The sequence below is a fragment of the Nicotiana tabacum genome, chromosome 15 (assembly GCF_000715075.1).
Source record: "Nicotiana tabacum cultivar K326 chromosome 15, ASM71507v2, whole genome shotgun sequence".
Classification (NCBI taxonomy): domain Eukaryota; kingdom Viridiplantae; phylum Streptophyta; class Magnoliopsida; order Solanales; family Solanaceae; genus Nicotiana; species Nicotiana tabacum.
Window position 1 is genome coordinate 126952463 of NC_134094.1, and position 23760 is coordinate 126976222.

At 37.5% G+C, this 23760-nt stretch overlaps 1 long non-coding RNA gene across 1 annotated transcript; it reads left to right on the plus strand.

Annotated features, from left to right (window-relative positions):
• The first annotated feature begins 9813 nt into the window (after positions 1 to 9813).
• On the plus strand, positions 9814 to 23112 carry LOC142169499 (uncharacterized). The gene is made up of 3 exons (XR_012699452.1): positions 9814 to 10412; positions 21782 to 21841; positions 22865 to 23112. It is a non-coding gene; the product is annotated as an uncharacterized LOC142169499 (long non-coding RNA).
• Positions 23113 to 23760: the final 648 nt, after the last annotated feature.

A 23760-nucleotide genomic window follows, 5' to 3' on the forward strand; every position in this document is an offset into this window, starting at 1 on the left:
GAAATAATGGAGGTTGGCTCTTTGATTATAATGCCACTTTGTTCTCTGCTTTTGAGCAGCCAATTTAACATGTGCTAAGTCCCTGCGTTCCTCGAGCAGCTCCAAGTTGATTAGCATTGCCTCGTTGTTTGATTCTTCGTACGCCTGAAAATACCTTAAGGATGGTTCCCCTACTTCCATCAGTATCAAAGCTTCTACGCCGTACACAAGGTAAAGTTTATCCTGAGCTTGACTTGGCCATTGTTCGGTAGGCCCATAGAACCCCAGGTAATTCTTGGGGCCAGTTTCCTTTTACTGCTTCTAACATTTTCTTTAGATTTTGCAAAATCACTTCGTTCGTTGATTCTGCTTGTCCGTTTGCGCTCGGATGGTAAGGTGAAGAGGTAATCCTCTTTATCTTCAAATCTTCAAGGAATTTTGTAACTTTTACACCAATAAACTGCGGCCCGTTGTCGCATGCAATCTATTTTGGTATTCCGAACCTACAAATTATATTTTCCTACAGGAAGTTAACCACTTCACGTTCTCCCATCTTCTGATAAGGACATGATTCCATCCATTTAGAAAAATAGCCAGTCAAAATTAAAAGAAACCTTACATTTCCAAGAGACGGATGTAGCAGTCCGATGATGTCCATTCCCATTTCATGAACAGCCACGGGGACATAACCGAATGTAGGGGTTCCACCGGTTGATGTACTAGTGGAGCCTAACATTGGCACTTATCACATTTGCGTACGAAGTCTTTGGCGTCTTGTTCCATACGAGGTCAGTTATATCCTTTTCGGACTAATTTCAGTACCAAAGAATCTGCGCCCGAGTGTTTGCCGCATATACCTTCATTGACTTCTCTCATGATATAGTTGGCTTCTAATGCTCCTAAGCACCGGGCCAACGAGCCTTGAAAGGATGTTTTGTACAATTGGCCTTACTTGAAGCTGTATCGTGCGGCTTTGGCATGCAACACTCTTGATTCTTTGGGGTATTCGGGAAATTTTCCATGCTCGAGACAATCGATTATTTTGTTTCTCCATTCCTAGACCAGAATGGTCAAATTAATCTCACAATAAGTATCTGTGTCCAAGGCTGAGTTTATCAGTTGTACTATCGTACCTGATTCCGGTCCTTGGATTTCTCTCGATGAGCCCAATTTTGCTAACACATCTGCTTCCATGTTATCTTCCCCCGGGATGTGATTAATCGACCACTCCCAGAATCATGCCAATAAAGCCAGAACCTTTACCGTGTATTATTGCATACGTTCATCTTTGGCGTCAAAAATTCCGTAGACCTGATTTGAGCTCTGCAATCAAAGGAATCGTTTTGATGGCTTGCCTTAAGGTTTCCCCCGAAGGTATGATCAAGACTATTCTCAACCCAAACCCTTTTACATTTGAAGCTTCATCCGTGAATAAGGTCCAGACTCCCGATGCCGATTCTGACACCATTATTGCCTCTTTGGCAGCCAGAGGCAATAATGCCGGGCTGAAATCGGCCACGAAGTCAGTCAAGACTTGTGACTTAATTACAGTCCTCGATTTATACTCTATGTCGAACTCGCTCATTTCAACGACCCATTTGGCCAATCTATCTGAGAGCTCGGGTTTATGGAGGATATTCCTCAAAGGAAAAGTAGTCACCACAGTTATCGGGTGGCACTGGAAATAGGGCCTCAACTTCCAAGCGGTGACTACGAGAGCTAATGCCAGCTTTTTCAGATGCGGGTAGCGAGTTTCTGCTCCCATTAAAATTTTGCTAACATAATAAGTGGAAAATTGCGTACCTTCATCCTCTCAGACTAAAACCGCGCTTACTGCAACTTCTAAGACCGCGAGGTATATCAGTAATGTTTCACCTTCTTTTGGTTTTGAGAGAAACAGAGGGCTTGACAAGTATTTCTTTAACTACTTTAGGGCTTGCCGACACTCCAGTGTCCATTCGAAATTGTTTTTTTTAGTAGTGCAAAGAAGCGATGGCATTGTTTCGATGACCGGGAAATGAACGTGCTCAAAGCTGGCAATATTCTTGTGAGTCTTTGGACTTCCTTTACCGTAGATAGTTGATCCGAGATGTCCTCTATGGACTTGATTTTGTCGAGATTTACCTCAATTCTCCTTTGTGAGACTAGGAATCCTAAGAACTTACTTGAACTGACCCCGAACGCACACTTCTCGGGGTTAAACTTCATATTATGCTCCCTCAGGGTGTCAAATGTTTGTTGCAAATGCTTCAGGTAGTCACCTGCATTCAAAGACTTAACAAGCATATCATCTATATATATACTTCCATAGTCTTTCCTATTTTTTTTCGAACATTTTATTAACGAGCCGTTGATAAGTGGCTATAACATTTTTTAACCCGAAGGGCATTACATTGTAACAATATGTACCAAAATTCGTTATAAACAAAGTCTTTTCCCGGTCTTCTAGGTTCATCTTGATTTGATTGTACCGAGAATAAGCATCAAGAAAACTCATTAACTCGTGCCCGGCCGTGGCATCAATCATTTGATCGATATTTGGTAATGGGAACGAGTCCGTCGGGCATGTCTTATTAAGGTCCTTATAATCTATGCACATGCAAAATTTATTATTTTTCTTAGGAACTACTACTACATTAGCTAGCCAGTATGGATACCTTACCTCTCGGATCAAACCAATCTTAAGTAGACATGTTACCTCTTCTTAGACGAATTTATTTCTTGCTTCTGCAATAGCGCACTTTTTTGCCTTACCGGAGGTATGCTTGGGTCCAAGCTTAACTTGTGCACGACTATCTCTGTCGGAATTTCTGTCATATCCTTGTGCGACCATGCAAAACAATCAGCGTTAATTTTAAGGAATCAATAAAAGCATACATGAGCTCCGGATACAGTCCTGTTCCCAAATGGACTTTCCTTTCTAGGAATTTTTCTAACACCGCAACTTGCTATAGCTCTTCCGCCATGGACTTCGTCGTGTCCGTATCTTCTAGTACTTGCAAATACCTTGGTACCTGGTATTGTTCCGACTCCTTTGCCCCCAGGATAATTTCTTCTGGTTCGAGGGCATGTGCCGGTTCTAGTAATTGCTATGTCGTATGTTCCTTTCCTTTGCTATAGGAGACCGAAATTGCAATCATCTCTCTTGCTGCCGGTTGATCACCTCTTATCTGTTTGATCCCCTCAGGTATCGGAAATTTTAACAATTGGTGGTATGTCGAAGGCATAACTTTCATATCGTGAAACCATGGTCTTCCCAAGCTAATATTATAACCCATGTCTAATCTACTACTTGGAAAAGAGTTGTCTTCGTTACTCCCTCAGCATCCATGAGCAACAAAATTTCCCCCGGGTTGTCACGCTTGCGAGGTTGAATCCAGCGAGGAGCTTTGTTGCCGGGATAATGCTTCTGGTGAGTTTTGCTTGCTCCAGAACTCTCCATTGTATGATATTAGCTGAACTTTATGGATCCACTAAAACACGTTTAATTTTAAAATTTAACACATTTAAAGAAATTACCAGTGCGTCATTGTGTAGTAGCAATAATTCGTCTGCGTCTTCATCCGTAAATGTGATATCATCTTTCCGGAACCTCTTACTATGAGTTATCGATACTTTTGTCTTCTTTGCTATCGAAAATGTGGCCCCATTAATCTCATTCCCTCCGAAGATCATGTTGATCGTTTGGCGTGGAGGTTCCTTTCCTGCTTTCGAGGTTTGTGTGTCGCCTCTGTTCCGACCATAATTGTTTTTAGCTTGGTCACTTAACAATTCCCTGTGGTGACCATTTTTTAACAGCGTTGCCACTTTTTCTTGGAGGTGTCGGTAGTCCCTAGTCTGATGGCCGTTAGTGCCGTGGTATTCACATAATAAATTAGGGTCCTTCTGGTTGGGATCAGACCTTATAGATCTCGGAAATCGTGCCTCTTTGATATCTCTCATGGCCGATACTGACTCCACCACACTGACGTTGAAGTTATACTCTGATAACTTTGAGTAAGAAGAACCTCGTGACCCCGAGATTTCTTTATCCTGCAGCAATCTGTTATTCTGCCCACGATCGGTTCTTCTATCAACAGTGAAATTATCTGCTATCCGGAAGCCCCTGCCACGACCTTCTGTCCGCTCGTAGGGCAAAAACTGGCCCTTTAAAGTTCGTTTATCTGAGTCAATATCATCTTTCATTTTTTCTCTATTCTTCTCCAGTCCTTTGGTCGACGACGAAAAGCCAACCTGATAGTCTTCGATCCTTATTTTCAACTCGTACCGGTTGTGGACATCCGCCCAAGTCGCCACTTGAAACACGAGCATAATTTCCTTCATCTTCTGGGAAGCGTCCGAACTTCTCGGATTTGAACCTTTACTGAACGCTTCAATTGCCCATTCATCCGGGACTGACGGTAACAACATTATTTCGTTCTGGAACTGGGTAACGAATCTTCGTAATAACTCGGATTCTCCCTGCGTGATCCTGAATATGTCGGCCTTTTGGGCTTGTAACTTTCTGGCACCGGCATATGCCTTGATGAATGTGTAAGGACCCGTAAAAATTTAAATCAAAAAAAAAAAAACTCGGGGCTTCGTGGCGCTAAGATAGATTCATGCATTATTATATTAGAAATTTTTGGACTTTTTGGATTGAACAGTACCCTACGGACTGTGAGGAAAATATTTCGCATAAGAACGTATTTCTGTGGCCCATTATGCGGCCGCATAATCACTCTGCGGACCGCATAATGGCTGCAGAGTGAAGCAGAAAGTTTGGCCAATTTGAGGTCAGTTTTGCGGTCGATTATGCGACCGCATAATCAATATGCGGACCGCATAATCGATATGCGGACCGTATATCGGTCGCATAATCCCTCTTGGGTTTTTGCAGAGGGAGTTCTGCAGTGCATTATGCGACTGCAGAACAAGTATGCGGACCGCATACTGGTCGCATACCTAGGCCGAAAGTTCAGGCCCCTGAGGGCCATTTCTGCGGTCACTTTGCGGACCGCATATGTGACCGCAGACCTGTGTCGGGGCACCCATTTTTCTTAATTTAAAACCCGACCCCCAATCCATTAAAACACCCCTTATGTCTATTTTGAGCTTATTTTCTGATTTTTCTAGAGTGAGAGAAAGAGGGTTCAAGAGGGAGGGCCTAAGTTTTCATCAAATTGATCTTCAATCATCACTTAAAACTTTGGAAATATTCAAGTAGAGCACCAAATTCTTCATCCAAAAGGGGTAAGACTTCATCTCCCCAGCTCTTAATTTCAAACATAGCTATAATGGGATATTAGTGTGATACTCCATGGGTATGAGAGTGGTTTATCTTGCTTGCATGTATGATAAAGAGCGTGGGGAAAAAGTGAGCTAGAACCATGAACGTTTTCCTAATTCTGGGTTCAATTTGTATATTGCTAAAATAGATTGAGGTTGCTAAGGGTTTCGGATAATTGTAGAGTCTAAAGAAGCGCAATTGAGGTATGTATGGCTAACTCTCTTCTTCCTAGAATCGAACTCCTGGTGTCCGAATAATTGGTGTAAGTTCCAACTTGATCATACTAGAATTGTTTGCCTTAGTATGTTAGGTTGGAAGATTCATATTCCCTAATTGTTTTAGATATTTACCATGTCATCATGCTACTTGAGAACGTTATTATGATTTTCCAAGTTCCTTCCCTTATATGTGTAATGCCTTATGTGATGATACTTATCGACATGAATGATGATGTTATTTGAATGGATAAAAAGGGAAAGACTTGAATTGTAAAATATTCCCAAGTGCCAAGAACTACTTAATAAATGAGGCTGTTTGTGCCATGTAACGAAAGATGGAAAAGAAATGTGAATTGAGTGAACAATTGAAAGAGGTTATGTCTCAAGTGAGATGGCTTAGCCGATCGGGCCGAGATCAGACGCCATGCTGTAGACATGGTGGCATTTGTGTTGGAATTATTGATTTACATTGTGGATATGTATATGTCTCACTTGAGATGGCTTAGCCTGTCGGGCCGAGATCGGACTCCGTGTAAAAATACGGTGGCATTGTGAGTTGTGGCTTTGGCACTAAAGATCATTAACCTATAAAGATGGAAAGATTGAATTGGAATATGTGATCCTTACTTGGTGTTTCTGTGTATTTCTGTGAAGCACTTATTGGTTATTATGACTGCTTTCTCCTTGTTTCACTGTTCATTCTACTAAAATTGGTGTTTGCCTTACATACTAGTACTATTCGATAGTACTAACGTCCCTTTTGCCGGGGGCATTACATCTTTGAATGGATATAGGTGGTTCCATCGCATATAGTACCGATCGCAGATAGTTGTGCTCTCTTTCTCTCCTCACAGCAGTCTTGGTGAGCCCCATTTCTCCCAGGGGTCATGTAGTCCTTCTTTTGTATAAGTTTTCATATTTTGAGGTATAGCCGGGGCCTTGTTGCCGGCATTGTCATGTTGCTCTTTTGTACTCTTAGAGGCTCCGTAGACGTTTATGTGGGTCATGTATGTATGTTGGGGTGGTCGTTGGATCGAGTTGTATTTTGGAAACTCAACTATGGCATAATATATATAAGGAAAAATGAACTAGCAACGTTTATATATTTATATAACTAATCTCTCCCCTGTTTTACAAATGGTGATGCGATCCTTTTTTTTTGGATTATGAATGAGTCGGGTAGGAAAGGTTTAATAGGCTTGCTCGACCGGGTTCACTCGGTTGAGCGCTGGTCACGCTCCCCGAGGTTGGGGCGTGACAGAATGAATCCGTGAGCATTTCGAAGGAACCTATGGAATGCTCGGCAATAATGAATATCACGTCAAAGCTCCCCTCGTGAGAGTCTCACCAAATTTCTTTAACAACATGGACTCAATTTCGTGAGGAGCCAAATCATTTCCTTTCACCGCTGTTGTATAAGTGGTAATGTGCTCATGTGGATCTGAAGTTCCGTCATATTTCGGCACTTCAGACATTCTGAACGGTAATTGAATATACTTCTTCGAGTTCGGGCCTTTTAATACTGGAGGCGCCCATGATTTGATCCATGCAAGCTTTTACTTCCTTCATGAACTGCAAAACTTCCTCCTTGAACGGATCGTTATCGTTGTTGAGGCCAGATCTGCACTGCCCAGCCCCGCCGGAGCCAACTTCGCCCCTGGGAAGGTTGTTGTCGATTCTCTGTGTTGTTGGTTTATGGGAACAACAGGAGAAATTGGATCTCACCTATTCACATTATTTGAAGCACCTGATAGTGCCTGCTTTAGTTCCGTCATAAACTGATCGTGCCGCGTGAGATGGCCTAGAATGATTGCCTATTGCTTTTGCAGGATCCTCACCGCATCCGCTACATGCTCCTCGTCAGCATCATCAGGAGTCGTCTCCCGCACTTGTCTAGGGTACCGCCCGTCATACACTGGCCTGGCGTCGTTCCACTCATTGCGAGTGTCGCTGATTGAGTCCTCAAAATGAGGATGTTCCCCTTGAATTTCAGGATTGTGAGTGTTGTTAACGGTATTGACTGCCAATTTTGTGATTTTTGCTAAAACAGAACGATCAAAGCTTGTTAGTAAAAAAAGCAATGATCAATTTAATTGCACGGCTGTCTATGCCCCACAGTAGGCGCCAAACTATTTACCCGAGAAACTGTACAGTTGAATTTGTTTGTGGTTTTTAGACAAATGAATTAATTTGGTCCAAAAAGTAACAAATTAATCGATTGAATACAAAATACTTAGCTCAAAATACAGATGAAACGACAGATTTGATGAGTCCAGGAACAGGGTTTTCGGACACAATAATGATGAGATCAACAAGAGAGAGAGCGAAATAGTATAAAAATGCTGTATGGAATGTAATGTGATTTATCCAGAAAAGCCGTATTTACAATAATCATTGAGCTTATTATTTATAGCTTAGTGGGTACTAAGGTCGGACCCACCATTAATGATAATTATTGAGGAATAATGATGAAAACGTAACGGTAAACATAAATGTTAAATTCTCTGTAGCGATCCGTTACTCTTTAATGCTACGAAATATTCCTCATTAAATGCCACCGGGCGCAGAGTATTCAATGTCTTCACGAACGTTATCTTTTCCGGTGACACAAGGGGTAGTTGCGTCCGGTTTTTCGTCCTCCCGACTTAGGTTCCACGTGTCCCCTTCTTTGGTGGTCACGTGAGAAAACTTGTGAGTTTAAAACATGGTGGTTAGTTTGTGGCCTTGACTACGAGGGCAATTTCTCTTGTACTTGTCACGATCAACTATATTTTGACCACCTTAATGAAAATTCTGGCTCCGCCACTGACCTCATCGGCAACACGCTTGCTTTCTCAAAGGGCAATTTGGTCATTCTAGATATTCAGACGGAGACACGTGGGGTATTTTGCTAAACCAGCAGAAAAATTTCCATCTTGCGTTGGAGCCTTTTTGTACCTATCACTTCTCTGGCCATTGGTTAGCTTTGCACAGCTAAGCTATTTAGGTTTTGCTCCTCTTATTATTCTCTTATCGCTTGAGATAAAGTTTTCAGTAACATCCCACTTACAAGTGGTGAAAATAGCACGAGGTAGCTAGATTTCGGATTGATAATAGTTAACTGTTGTAAAATTATTAAAAAATAATTATTATTTTACCGAAACACGAAAAGTTTCAGCATAATATGCTGGATTATGGAGCTCCTGCGTATAAACTTTCAGTATATTATGTTGGAACTCCAACACATTATGAAATTTCAGCACATTATGCTGGAATCTCATAAGTCAAAAATTCGAACTCTAATATATTATTCTGGAATTATCTGAATTTTAAAGGGTGTTTTTGTTCAGATTTCATCTTTGTATGAAAAAGTAGCTAAATTTTAATTATTTTTGAAACTATTACTATTTTTCAATTACCAATTATAAATATAATTATTTCTGATTTTTACCCGAAAAGTAATTTAAAAAAGGACCTCAAAACTAAATCTGAACCCTAAATAAGCAAGACTTTACATCCAGAAAATCAAACATTTAAAATTATTGAGATCAACCAAATGAATGAAGTGTTATCATAAACCTTCAACAAATCGAATTGAGAATCTAAACATAAATTCTAATTAAGCATGAACCACCAATTTCAGTAACTATTCTATTCGATGAAAGTTCATTAACTTCCTTGATTTCATAAACATCTCATTAAAAATGCAGTAAATTTCAATAGGACCTCAAACTAGACATAAAATCCTTGAATAAACATGAATTCATATTCAGAAAATTAAACTTCTTAAATTATTGAGACCTTGTGTTTGGAAAACCGTTTTCTTTAATTAACAAAAACAAAACGAGTAATCAATATTTGAATGTTAAAGATATGAACTGACCAGGTCAAAATATTTTTACGATTGAATCAAACCTTTTCTTGTTAAGTTAGGTAAACTTGGTTGTGCCATAGAAAATTACTTTTAACACCTAATTTTCTTCATCATATGAAGAAAGCATTAGTGCACAAACATTCCGCTATTGCCATTGCTAGCCTATGAGGGAAGAACTTGTGATTTTTTAATTGTTTTCAAAATTTATTTTTTAATATTAATTAACAATGAAATTGACCATATTAAACTTTATTATTTCTTCACATAAATACCCCTAATACATATTCCAACACTATTTACTCCAAGGGCAATGTAGGAAAAAATAATTAATTCATTCTTGAAATCTGAAAAAATCAGATATTTTCTACCACAAAAAAAAGACAAAATTACTTACTATGGACCAGAGATAATATGAGACTAGAAAATTTCCCCCAATCTATATATCTATCTATATATCTATATAATTGAGAGGCAATGGGAGGTGATGTGGCACTCCTCTAAAGCAAGGATTTGAGTTTATCTTTTTCCTCAGTTTTTTTAGTTTTCCTTGATATTTTCCAATTTAGGTGCTCTGAAAAATAAACCTGAAAAGTCACGCATTTACACCAACAAAATAGAAACTGGAACGTCGCATATTTCCACTTAAATTTCATTAATTGCCCTTCCTTTCTTACTTCTCTTTCTGCCAACGAAGGGTTAACCCCCATCTCTTTACCCTGTTGAAGAAATATCATTTTCTTCATTTTCACCCAGCCCCAAAAATCTATATATATGAAACTAGGACAAACATATGTAAAAATCTAATCTTTATTTAAGAGAGGTGATGTGGTATCTTCTGTGGTGTAGAAATCCTATTTATTTTTTTCCTTTTACTTTTTCCATTTATCCTATTTTAAAAAGTCCAAACCCATAACTCACACCTCTTTATGGGGGATTATGACTTTTCAAGTCCATAAGCCCCAATCGTATAATGTGTTATAACCTGCATCTTTCTTTTTATATATTTTATTCCTGCCAATTGTGATCTCTCTCGCATTAGGAAGATGAAAAACGCGAGTGGCATCTCGGCTTTGCTTTTGGCCAGACTAAAGAGGTATTGTGATTATCTTTTCATTCCGATAAGTTAATTCTTTGAATGATATTGAATAATCCAATTTCTATTCTGATGGGTTTCATATATGAAAACAAGAACAAGGTTGGTTACAATATAAATGCTACTAATTATTTTCCTCTTATTTTTCCTTCTCTCTGTATTTCTTTTCCGTAATAGATGTATACTTTTCCTGCTAATTAGCATGTTAGTTCAACTTTTACGCATTTATATTGTAAAACAATAACAATCTCATTTCCTTGCTTATTGGCAAGTTAGCCGTACTTTTGACGCATATATATATCGTAAAATCTCACTTTTTTGCTAGAAATAAATGCTCTTAAGCTACTTAAATGCGATGATTAATTCCTATTCATTTATTTTACTTATTAACGTTAATTTTTATTTATTAGTTTATTTTCCAGTAAATTTATAATTTTTATGCTTCTAAGAGAATGTTTTTTATTACCGCGCGAAGCGCACATGAATTTTCTAGTAATCTATAAGTGGGAACTTTTTGCATGGTCAAAGGAAGCAAATTGCAGTTCATTAACAGTCACCACTTTTTGTAGCTTCTCGAGATAAGATAAGTTTCAAATTGGTCAATGTCGACACGCAAAAACTAATATGCAATGTAAAGTCTTATTGTTTTAAATTAAATAATTTATCTTTTTGCCCCTTTAATATTTCTATTATTTTGTATATATCACTGTAAATTGCTTATCCAATTTTTCATTTGAATTATTGAAATATTAATATCTGATGTACAGAAAATATTTGAGGTAAAGGAAGGAACTCAAAGATTATAATTTTTAATATTGTAAGAATAAATATAAATATTGTTAGGATCGTTAATCGGGTAGTGCGAAATTTAGCCAAACAATGTTATAATGACAATGACAAAGACAATGCAAGTTGATAATAATGACAATTAAAGAAGATAAAGAAGACACAAATTTAACGTAGTTCGGTCAAGGTGACCTACGTCCACAAGTGGAGAGAAGCAATTTCACTATACCAACAAGAGTACAAAAGAGAGTACAAAATTAGAGTAAATACTCTCATTAGTTCCAAATACCCCAAGAGAATAACCTCACAAGATCACTCCAAAGAAAGGGTTCACACAAGTGTTTCCCAATACTCACTCTCTTATAAAATATTTTATAATGAATTAAATGAAGAGAAAGAAAGACAAGAGTGAAAAGCTCTTGAATTGATGTGTTTTCAAAAGAGGAGAAGCTCCTCTATTTATAGCAAAAAATCCTTAGCCTAATAGTGGATATTATGTCATGGCAAATGTCATGGTCCACAAATTTTGTTATAGTGGATATTATGTCATGAAAATTTGGCCCCCACTTGAGAAGAAGCCAAATTAATGGCCATATTATAAATCTCCACCTTGGCCTAATTTCGGCTTATTTATAGTAAATTTGCTCCACCTTCTCCGCAAAAACCCCAATGGGCAAAATCATTCTTCATAAATGTCAATCAAGTTCAGGCAAAGCTTGAACTTGGACACTGGAAGAGGTTTTGTGAATATGTCAGGAGGATTGTCTTTAGTGTTGATCTTCTGAACAGAGACTTTTCCTTCAACAATAGTTTCTCGGATGAAATGATACTTTATATCAATGTGCTTCGTCCTCTCATGATACATCTGATCTTTAGTCAAGTGAATGGCACTTTGACTATCATAGAAAATGGTAAGACCACCTTGGTGTGAACTGAGTTCTGTAAATAGACCCTTCAACCATAAGGCTTCTTTGATTGCCTCGATCACTGCTATATATTCTGCTTCGGTAGTAGAAAAAGCTACTACATGTTGTAATATAACTTTCCAACTAATAACGCAACCACCAATGCAAAATATATAGCCTGACAGTGATATTCTTTTGTCAAGATCACATGCATAATCCGAGTCTACAAAACCAACCAAAGTGTTAGTATTTTTCCCAAACCCCAAACGTGTTTGAAGTACTCTTAAGTATATGATAATCTATTTCACAGCCTGCCAATGTGCTTTACCAGGGCAAGCCATATACCGACTTACCACGCTCACTACTTGTGAAATATCTGGACGTGTACAAACTATTGCATACATAATATTGTCGGCTGTATTGGAATAATGAACATGTTTCATGTACCTATCTTCTTCCTCTGACTGCGGTGACTGAGCAACTGATAACTTAAAATGAGCAGCAAGAGGGGTACTAACTAGTTTAGCATCTTTCATGCCAAACCTCTCCAAGACTTTCTCCAAGTACTTCTTCTGGGCCAGGAATAGCCTGTTGGGTTTTCGATCTCCATGCCAAGGATTTTCTTAGCTGCTCCCAAATCTTTCATCTCAAATTCACTTTTCAGCTGACTTTTTAAATTGTGAATTTCTGTTAAATCCTTAGCAACAATGAGCATGTCATCAACATAAAGTAATAAGTACACAAATGAACTATCATTTAACTTCCGGAAGTAAACGCAACTATCATACATGCTCCTCAAATAACCATGACCCAACATAAAGGAAAGGTACCATTGTCTTGGAGACTGCTTTAATCCGTATAAGGATTTCTTCAACAAGCAAATATGATCTTCTTTTCCTTCAACTTCAAATCCTTCGGGTTGATGCATGCATATTTGTTCCTCAAGTTCTCCATGTAAGAAAGCTGTCCTAACATTAAGTTATTCTAATTTCAAATCATATATGGCAACGAAGGCAAGCAAGATACGAATATAGCTATATTTAACAATATGTGAGAAAATATCATTAAAATTAACTCCTTGTACCTGACTATAGCCCTTAGCAACTAATCGTGCCTTATACCTCATATCTTCAACCCCTGGAGTGCCATCCTTTTTCTTGAAGACCCATTTGCAACCAACAATTCTTTTTTCTGATGGCGGCTTCATAAGAGACCAAGTACCATTCTTGTGGAGAGACTCAATTTCTTTATTCATTGCAATCAACCACTTGGCTGTGTCAGCACCAGAAATTGCTTCTGAATATTTTGATGGTTCTCCAATTTCTTCAGTTTCCTGTGCAACTGAAAAAGCAAATGCAACATAATCTCCAAACCTTAATGGTTGTTTACCTTCTCTTCTTGGTCTATGTTTGGATATAGAATACTCCCCTTCTTCTGGTTCAACTTCAGGAGTCTCAACTTCAGGAATTTCAGCTTCTGGCTCAACTTCAGGAGTTTCAACTGTATTTTGCTCCAAAGTTGATGAGCTTGGCTCAGAAGGAATGCCAATCTCAACCTCGACCTGCTTTTGCGTACTCTTTCCTCCATCTCTATTACAAGAACTAGACGACTCTTTTCTAGAATGTAACTTAGAGGATTCATCAAAGGTTATATCTCTGCTAATTATAAATTTTGGTGTCGTGGGATCAGGACACCATAGTCGGTATCCTTTCACCCCAGATGCATACCCAAGAAAAATGCACTTTTTAGCCCTTGGCTCTAATTTTCGGTCATTTACATATATGTATGCAGGGCAACCAAATATCTTTAAATCAGAATAATTAGCAGGAGTACCTGACTACATTTCCTCTGGAGTCTTAAAGTTCAAAGGTGTATAAGGAGCTCGATTGACAATATAACAAGCTGTAGAGATAGCTTCTGCCCAAAAGGCGTTTGTGTCAACCCAGCATTTGAAATCATGCAACGAGCCATTTCCAAAAGAGTTATATTCATCCTTTCTGCCACATCATTTTGCTGAGGTGTCAATCTCATAGTACGGTGTCGAGAAATTCCTACATTCTTGCAAAATTCGTTGAATTCATCATTACAAAATTCTAAGCCATTATCCGTTCTAAGACGCTTAACCTGTTTTCCTGTTTTCTTCTCAATCAAAACTTTTTATTGTTTGAAATTTAAGAAAACATCACTTTTATTTTGCAGGAAATAAACCCAAACTTTCCTTGAATAATCATCAATGAAAGTTAACATATACCTGGCACCACCTTTTGATGGGGTACATGAAGGACCCAAAAAATCTGAATAAATGTAATCCAAAGTATCTTTTGTTCAATGAATCGGTAGAGATTTGAAGCTGACTCTTTTCTACTTTCCGAACACACAATGTTCACAGAACTCCATATTTTCAGTACTTTGGCCACATAAGAGACCTTTTTTGCTGAGGATGGAAAGACTTTTTTCACTCATATGCCCCAATCGCATATGCCACAATTTGGTGATCTAGGATCTGATTTATCTGATATTGAAATTGCAGCAGCACCTGTAATAGTAGATCCCAATAGAGTATACAACATACCAGATCTACGTGCTTTCATGATCACAAGAGGACCATGAGAAACTTTCAGAACTCCACCTTCACCTGTGTACTTACACCCAAGAGATTCTAGAGTGCCCAAAGAGATGAGATTTTTCTTCAAGTCAGGAACATGTCTAACATCGATGAGAGTTCTCACCATACCATCGTGCATTTTGATTCGGACTATACCTTTTCCAATAACTTTGCACGCAGCATTGTTGCCCATCAAGACAACTCCACCTCCAATAGATTCATATGTGGTAAATAAATCAAGATTGGGAAACATATATTAAGAACAACCCGAATCTAAAATCCACTCATTGTTAGATTTGAAACTATTATTAATTGCTAAAACATAGTTCCCCCAGTCTCATCAGCAACTACACTTGTTTCGGCAGTGTCAGTATTTTTGTGTTCATTTTCCTTTTCTGTATGTTTTTCTTTATTTTTCAATTTAAAATATTTAGAAATAATGTGACCTTTCTTATGACAATATTTGCATATCATATTTCTGTATCTGGATTTTGACCTTGATTTAGGTCTCTCACTACTTGAATCTTTTTTATTGGATCTACCTCTTATGAATAAGCCTTCCCCTTGGTTCCCACTAGTTTCCCCAGTAATATCTTTATCTATTTGTTTTTTTGATTTCAAAATAGATTTGATATCTTTATCAGAGATATTATCCTTTCCATAAAGCATAGTATCTCTTATATGTTTAAACGACTGGGGTAAGGAAACAACAATAACACAGCTTGATCCTCATCTTTGATTTCAGCATCTATGTTACTTAAATCCAAAAGAAGAGAATCAAAAGTATCAAGACGTGTAAGTATAGAGGTACCTTCAGCCATACGAAAAGTGTAGAGTTTTTGCTTTAGGTAAAGCATGTTTTCTACTGTTCTTTTCATATATAGGGTTTTAAACTTTTTCCATACGCCTTTGTCACGACCCAAAATCCGACTAGTCATGATGACACCTAACCCAACTCGCTAGGTAAGCAAATTAACCACTAACCAATTCCAATAACAATTAATAAAGAGATTAAGTAAAAAAATATCTGAATTTTATACAATCTCCAAGGACTGGTAGTACAAATCATGAGCTTCTAAGAATAAAGTTTACAAAGATGAAATGAAGTAAATACATCATTTGTTTGAAAAATACATTAACAGAGTTTTATAGATCTAAGGCTACCATGAACAAGAGGCAGCTACAACGTCAGCAGTCAATATCTGCACCCAAGGTGCAGAAATGTAGTATGAGTACAACCGACCCCATGTACTCAATAAATAACAAACCTAACCTTAGGTTGAAAGTAGTGACGAGCTAACACAAAGGTCGGGCCCAACACCAATATTCCACAACAGTTCATAACAACATAGTACAAGTAACAAAAGAGGTATCCTAGAAATAAAATGCTTTGTTTGTTCACAGTTCCAGAAAAATAGGCATTTCTTTTCAAGTATCTCAATGAAAACCCAAATTTTTTACCGAAAAAGCCAAATTACAAGTAAGTTTGAAAACTGTGATTTTCCCCAAATATCCTTTCAACAATAAAAAAGATGTTTCATTTTCCTTTCATATAACAAATGTAAAATGTTTCTCTATGCCCATATGTCAAGATGTATGAGAAGTCATAAATAATATGATACTATACAACGTGAGAAAAATACATCTATATACATGTATGTCAAGTGTGCATGCCAAATGCGATGTAGATCAGTGATAAAGATCATATGCATACTCTCAGAGTATCGATTCACTTAATCCTCCCAATCACTCAACACTCGGCACTCGGCACTCAGTAGGTACCTGCGCTCACTGGGGGTGTACAGACTCCGGAGGGGCTCCTATACCCAAGCGCTATAATCCGCACGGACAACTCACGTGCTGCCCGGACAACTCACGTGCTATAATATCAATATCTGAAATCGCACGGACAACTCACGTGCTATAGTAAGCCAATCTGGCCTGCGGCATGCAGCCTGATCCCATAATCATCCTCATAATCAGGCCCTCGGCCTCACTCAATCATCAATCTCTCCAGTCTCTCGGGCTCACAATGTCATGATACTAGCCCGAAAATAATGATATGATGCATCAATAAATAACAACAGAGACTGAGATATGATATGAATATGAATGCGTATGACTGAGTATGTAATGTAATGAAAACAAATTACTCAACAACAGAAATGACCTCACTGGGCCCCAACAGGATAAACATGTAGCCTAGACATGGCTTCTAATATAATCACAGTTTGATAACTCTAGTACGTAGAAATTTCATGAATTCAAACAAGTTCAGGTAACTACACCGTACCCCAAAAATAACGAAAATCACAGTTCACACGGTGCACGCCCACACGCCCGTCACCTAGCACGTGCTTCACCTCAAAACCAAACACATAACACGTATATTCAGGGTTCATACCCTCAGCTCCAAGATTAGAAGAGTTACTTACCTCGAACAAGCCAATACCAATACCGAGCAAGCCAAGCGATGCTCCAAAGATGCCATTCCACGCGTTCCGACCTCCGAACGGCTCGAAACTAACCAAATACAACTCAAATACATCAAACAATGCTAAAGGAACCAATCGCAATCGAAAAAGATCAAATCTTGAATCAAAAGCCCAAAATTGGCCCGCACCTCGGAACTCGACAAAATTTAAAAAGTCCAACAACCCATTTAATTACCAGTCCAACCATACTTGTTTCACTCAAATCCGACTCCAATTCGATGTTCAAAACTCAAAAATGCATATTATGAAACTTTAGGCCAAAACCCCAATTTCCTCTATAAAATTCACAATCCAATTACCAAACACGAAGGTAGATTCGTGATATAAGATAAAAAAATGAGTAGAGAATACTTACCCCAGTCCACAAGCTGAAATTTCTCCAAGAATCGCCTCAATCCGAGTTTGGAAATGTTAAAATGAAGCCAAAATTGCGAACCCTTGTATTTATCATTCTGCCTAGCACCTTCGTATTTGCGGTCAATTCGTCGCATCTGCGACCACCGCTTTTGCGGAAAAACTTCGCTTCTCCGAAGAATAGCCTTGTCCAGCAACCCCCACACCTACGGTATTAAAATCTGCATCTGTGAAGACCCTCGTACCTGCGCATCCGCACCTGCGCCCTTTTCTCTGCTCATCTGGGCCTCCTCATCCAACTCTCATCCCGCTTCTACGACTGCATTGTCGCTTCTGCGACTATCGCACCTGCGTAAAACCAACCGCAGGTGCGATCACACCAGAACCAGCACCATTCAACAATGCACTATGCAATGAAAGTGATCTGAACCTCGTCCGAAACTCATCCGAGCCACTCGGGACCCCGTCTGAATATACCTACAAGTCCAATAACATAACACGGACCTACTCGAGGCCTCAAATCACGCATAACAATATTGAAACGACAAATTGCACCTCAAATCGAACTTAATGAACTTTGAACTTTTCAACTTCAATAACTCGTGTCGAAATATAACAAATCAACCCGTAATGAACCCAAATTTTGCACACAAGTCCCAAATGACAAAAAAAAAGCTATTCAAATTCCTAGAATCACAATTCGAGTCCGATATAAAAAAGTTCACTCCTGGTCAAACTTTTCAAAAATCTAACTTCCGCTATTTCAAGCCAAATTCCACTATAAACCTCCAAATCATAATCCAGACGCGCTGCTAAGTCCAAAATTACCCAACGGACCTACCGGAACCATCAAACGCGTTCAAATTCACAAAAGTCAAACTTGGTCAACTCTCCCAATTTAAAGCTTCAACAATGAAATCCATTCTTCCAATTCGATTCCGAATAACCTGAAAATCAAAACCGACGATTCACATAAGTCATAATGCATCATACGGAGCTACTCATGCCCGTAAACTACCGAGCGAAGTACAAATGCTCAAAACGACCGGTTGGGTCGTTACAATCTTTGGCTGAGCTTTCTGCTGCAACTTCACGCAAAACCTCATTTGAGAGATTTAACATAATACCTGCTTTGCTGTTTTGTCTATGACAAATTTCTCGTCCGTTATTTTATCCAGCTTCTTTTTTTTTTCCTTGCAGTGCCAAATCTAAATCATCCTGAATTAGGATAACTTCTATCTTTAATTGCCACATTCCGAAGTTTGCACTTCGGTTAAATTTCTCAACATAAGACTTTGTTATAGTCATTTTGGCTATTTAAACTAATCCGGTTAGATCTGACTCTGATACCAATTTGTTAGGATCGGTAAACCGGGTAGTGCCGAATTTAGCCAAACAATGTTATAATGACAATAACAAAGACAATGCATATTGATAATAACGGCAAATAAAGAAGGTAAAGAAGACACAAATTTAACGTGGTTCAGTCAAGGTGACCTACGTCCACAAGCGGAGAGAAGCAATTTTACTATACCAACAAGAGTATAAAAGAGAGTACAAAATTAGAGTAAATACTCTAATTAGTCCCAACTACCCCAAGAGAATAACCTCACAAGATCACTCCAAAGAAAGGGTTCACACAAGTATTTTCCAACACTCACTTTCTTACAAAATACTCTATAATGAAATAAAGGAGAAAGAAAGATAAGAGTGAAAAACTCTTGAATTGGTGTGTTTTCAAATGAGGAGAAACTCCTCTATTAATAGCAAGAAATTGTTGGCCTAATAGTGGATATTATGTCATGGCAAATGTCATGGTCCACAAATTTTGTTATAGTGAATATTATGTCATGACAAATATCATGAAAATTTGGCCCCCACTTGAAAAGAAGCCAAATTAATGGCCTTATTATAAATATTATATTAGAAAAAGTAAAAATTGCTCTATTAACAACATTTAAAAGCTTGTAATAAATATCTGAAGGTTTGATTATATTGTTACGAGGTTTCATTTCGTTTAGAGTTGCATGCAGAAAATGGGAAACGGTCAATAAATAATTTTTTAAAGGACAAAATATTAAATATAAAACAAAAATTGAATTGGGATGAAAGTTTAAGAAAGTGAATATTTTTGTCTAAGAAAAATAAAGTACGTAGCAATTAGTAATTTCAGAATTCGATGTGGGGTGATAAGAATTAAGAAGGAGTTTACAACTAGGAGTGTACAAGAAAAATTAAAAAATAAAATCAGACAAGAAATTGAATCAAATTGTTTTAAAGTTAAATGTCAAATAAGAAAGATTTAAATGCTATACATAAATAGCCTTGTAAAACTATAGGCATTATATTAGTAACACTTATAAATGCAACACATAAATTGCTACAGTAACGCGACTTACAAAATTCCATTCGTAAAATGCTGACTTAAAAATCGCATTCTTAAAATGCTCCACTGGGCTGGACTAGAACTTGAAAATATGACTATTTTGTTGATCCTTAGTACATAGTGAAATCCTAACTAGTGGGTTTGGGGATGGTAGTGTGTACGTGGACCTTACCCCTATCCTGAGAGGTAGAGCTGTTGTTTCCGAAAGACTTTCGGTTCAAAAAGACGAAAAGAGGCAATATACAGTACCATCAATAAAAATCATAGAAAAAATAAGAGCATCACAAGAATAAGAAAATAGATAAAAAGCTAAATAATAACAAATAGATAAAGCCTCACACCACACTAAGAGGAGCGAAAGAGTAGCGAGGAAAATAATTGTTGATCCTTCGGTACAAATGTGTAAATTTTGAAGGAAAAACAAAGTTCATTCTTATAGTCTGTTTGACCAAGTTTCTAAAATCTACTTATTTTGAGAAGTGCTTTTCAAAAAAGTACTTTTGATGAGAATCAGTTTGTGTTTGACTAATTAATTTAAAAAAAATACTTTTGAGCAGTAATTAGTGTTTGACCAAGCTTTTGAAACCTGCTTCTAAGTGTATTTTTTTCAAAAGCACTTATCAGAAAAGTGCTTTTGGAGAAAAGCTACATTTTTCTGCATCTGATTCTCCTCAAAAGCACTTTTATTTTCTTATAAAAGTTTGGCCAAACAACTCAATTTTTGGTCGAAAGCACTTTGGCCAAAAAAATACTTTTGGCCCCCAAAAAAATTTGGCTAAACAAGCTATTATGCTTTTAGCTTATTCATATGTTAAAAAGTTGACATACAGGTTATTGGAGGATCAGCGTGAGTTGTTGAATCAATTTATGGTATTAAGCCTATACGGCCCAGGGGCGGACCTACGCTTGGGAGTGGGGGGTCAATGGAACCCGTTGGCCTCGACAAAAATATTGTATATATATTTTATATATATCTGCTAATACAGGGAGGACCCCTTTAAATATGTAAAGCGGCCCCCTAAGTCACAAAGGCCGGACAGAAGAGATGGTTTGTGGAAGTGCTCAACAGCCTTCTTTTGCCTTTGGACCCAGGTTCGAATCTGGGGTCCTACATTCCATATTATTTAATTTTTACTTTAACTTAAAACTTAAATAGCTTAATATTTTTTTAACCCCCTCAAAAATCCGAAAACAAACCCTCTTTTTTCTCCAAGAAATAAACCTTCTTAACTTCTCTGCCTCCCTTCAACTTCAACCTTCTTTTCAGTTCTTCACTTCTTTGCATCCCTTTGAAGTTCGAATCCCACTCTTCTTCAAATCTTTGATTAGTTGAGTAAGTTTTTCTTCTTTTTACAAATATTATTTTTTTGATTTTTGTGATTTTAACCTAGATTGTTTATGAGTTATGACTTATGAACAGATTTACTTTCTTCCCCATTCAAAATATCCCTTTTCACTAACACCATCAAATGCAAATTCAAATAGTAGCAAGCATTTAAGTTGAACAAATAATTGATGAGTAAAGTGCTCATGTAGTCCTGTAAATTTCTCTTTTTATTAGCTTAATTTTCTGGAGTTCTTTAATATAGTAGATAATGCTTGCAATTTTTGCAAGAAACTTGTATTCGGATTTCAAGGATACTTCTTTTAGTTTTTGAATTCATTACTGTTCTTTTAGTTTTTGAATTCATTGTTTGAGCAGACAACAATCATGGTGATTGGTGCACATTTACATGATGTTAAATCTTTAGTTGGTGTGTTAATTCCTTTATCTTAATAAATTAATTTCATAGGTATTTGAAGATATTTTGCTAATGCTATTTGAAATATTGTTTTAGTGAAATGGATGATTTGAAACCAAGCTGTATTTGAATTTCAAGGATACCTTTCACAAATTGGTAAGTGTTCCTTCTATCTTTAAGATAATAATAATAATAATACAGTTATGAGTTATGACTTATAATAAAATATAGTGGTGTGATTTTCTTATTAGAAATATTATATTTGCTTTTGTTCGTGATAGAATGAGTGTGATTTCCCTATTAAAATATTATTTTGCTTGGCATTGTTGCTTTGTAGGAAGTTTTGTTGATGTGAATTGAGATGGATATATTTTTGACGAGGTTTAATTCTTCTCAACCAAGTTCTAGTTTTAGAGACAATTCTTCCCATCTTGTAGAGGAGTTTGATATGAAATCACTTAATCCTGACCCCGGAGAGAGAATACCCATTCATAGATATAGCTCCAGAATACGGGATGAAGTGAGAAGACACTACATCCAAAGAGGGCCTTGCCAACCAGTTTATCACAAATTTTCTAAAACTTTATTTGGGGAAAAAATGCGCCAATTTAGTCCAGGTTGGTTTAAAGATTCACATTCTAGATGGTTAGAGTATAGTGTGAAGAAAGATGCCGCATTTTGTTTATGCTATTATTTATTCAAAAATGATTACGTTCATAGTAGCACATGTGACTCTTTCACAAAAATCGGCTTTAAGGCTTGGAATAAAGGACCCGAAAGACTTGGTCTACATGTTGGTGAAGTAAATAGCCTCCACCATAAGTGTTTCAACAAAATGCTAGACTTGTCAAATCAATCTCAATCAATTCAAGCTGCTTTTGAAAAGCAATCTGAGAAACAAAAGAGTGAATATCGAATTCGTTTAAATGCCTCAATCGATGTTGCAAGGTTTCTCTTAGACTTTGGGTTGTCTTTTCGAGGTCACGATGAAAGTGAATCTTCAAAAAACAAAGGCCTTTTTATAGGCCTTTTTATAGGGCGTCGAGTTCAACTATGAGTGGACAATGTGCTTTTGTTATATTAGTATCAAGTTAATGGTATTTGATAATATTGATGTTTTTATTTTGATGATAAATTTTCATAGTCATTTCAAAGAGTTGCACCCGAACTTTATCGCAGGTGATTGGGATACTAAAGATAATGGTGCCCCCGTTATGCTTAAATTCTGGGTCCGCCTCTGCCTATACCAATACTACAAGCATGCTTCAATTTCACTTAAGCTGCTTGTTTAGTAAGTGCTCTAGATTTCTTAACCATTTCTTGTTCTTTCGGGAGAATTTTAGGAATAAGATTGTTAAAGAGTAGCCTGGTGCACCAAGCTCCCGCGATGTGCGGGGTTCAGGAAAGGACCAGACCACAAGGGTCTATTGTATCGAATAAGCCGAAAGATTGATGTTCACGGTTCCGTCGGTAGTATGCCAATAGCATATTTGGCCAAACTTTTCCAAACCTAAAAGTACTTTTTTTTCAAAGTTGAAGTGTTTAGCCAAGCTTTTAGAAGAAAAAAAGTGCTTTTGAGTAGAAGCAGAAGCAGTTTTGAGAAACAGAAAAAAATAGCTTCTCCCCAGTTTTTAAAAGTTTGGTCAAATACTAATTGCTGCTCAGAAGTGCTTTTCAAATTAATTAGCCAAACATAAACTGCTTCTCACTAAAATTAATTTTGTGAAAAACACTTTGTATATGGTCGAAATCGGGCTCGACTATTGCACAACAGATCGGGCTCAGAACGCGAAGAGTTGAAGATCGACCCCGAGTCTCATCGAACCAGAACACGAGGTCAGAATATCTGTCCTCAAGAACATTGAGCCCCTGATCCCGCAATCGACCTTGACCCCGAATAAGATCGAGAAAACATTGTCGGTATAAAACAACAGAAGACCGATATAACGGAAGACCTAAATATCCGTAATCGATCGGATATTTCGGCGGGAATCTCGGCACGTATCAGAAAAGAACCGGCAAATCAGCAAAATAGAAGATTTTTACCTTTTATAAAATTGTACCTACAATAGGAC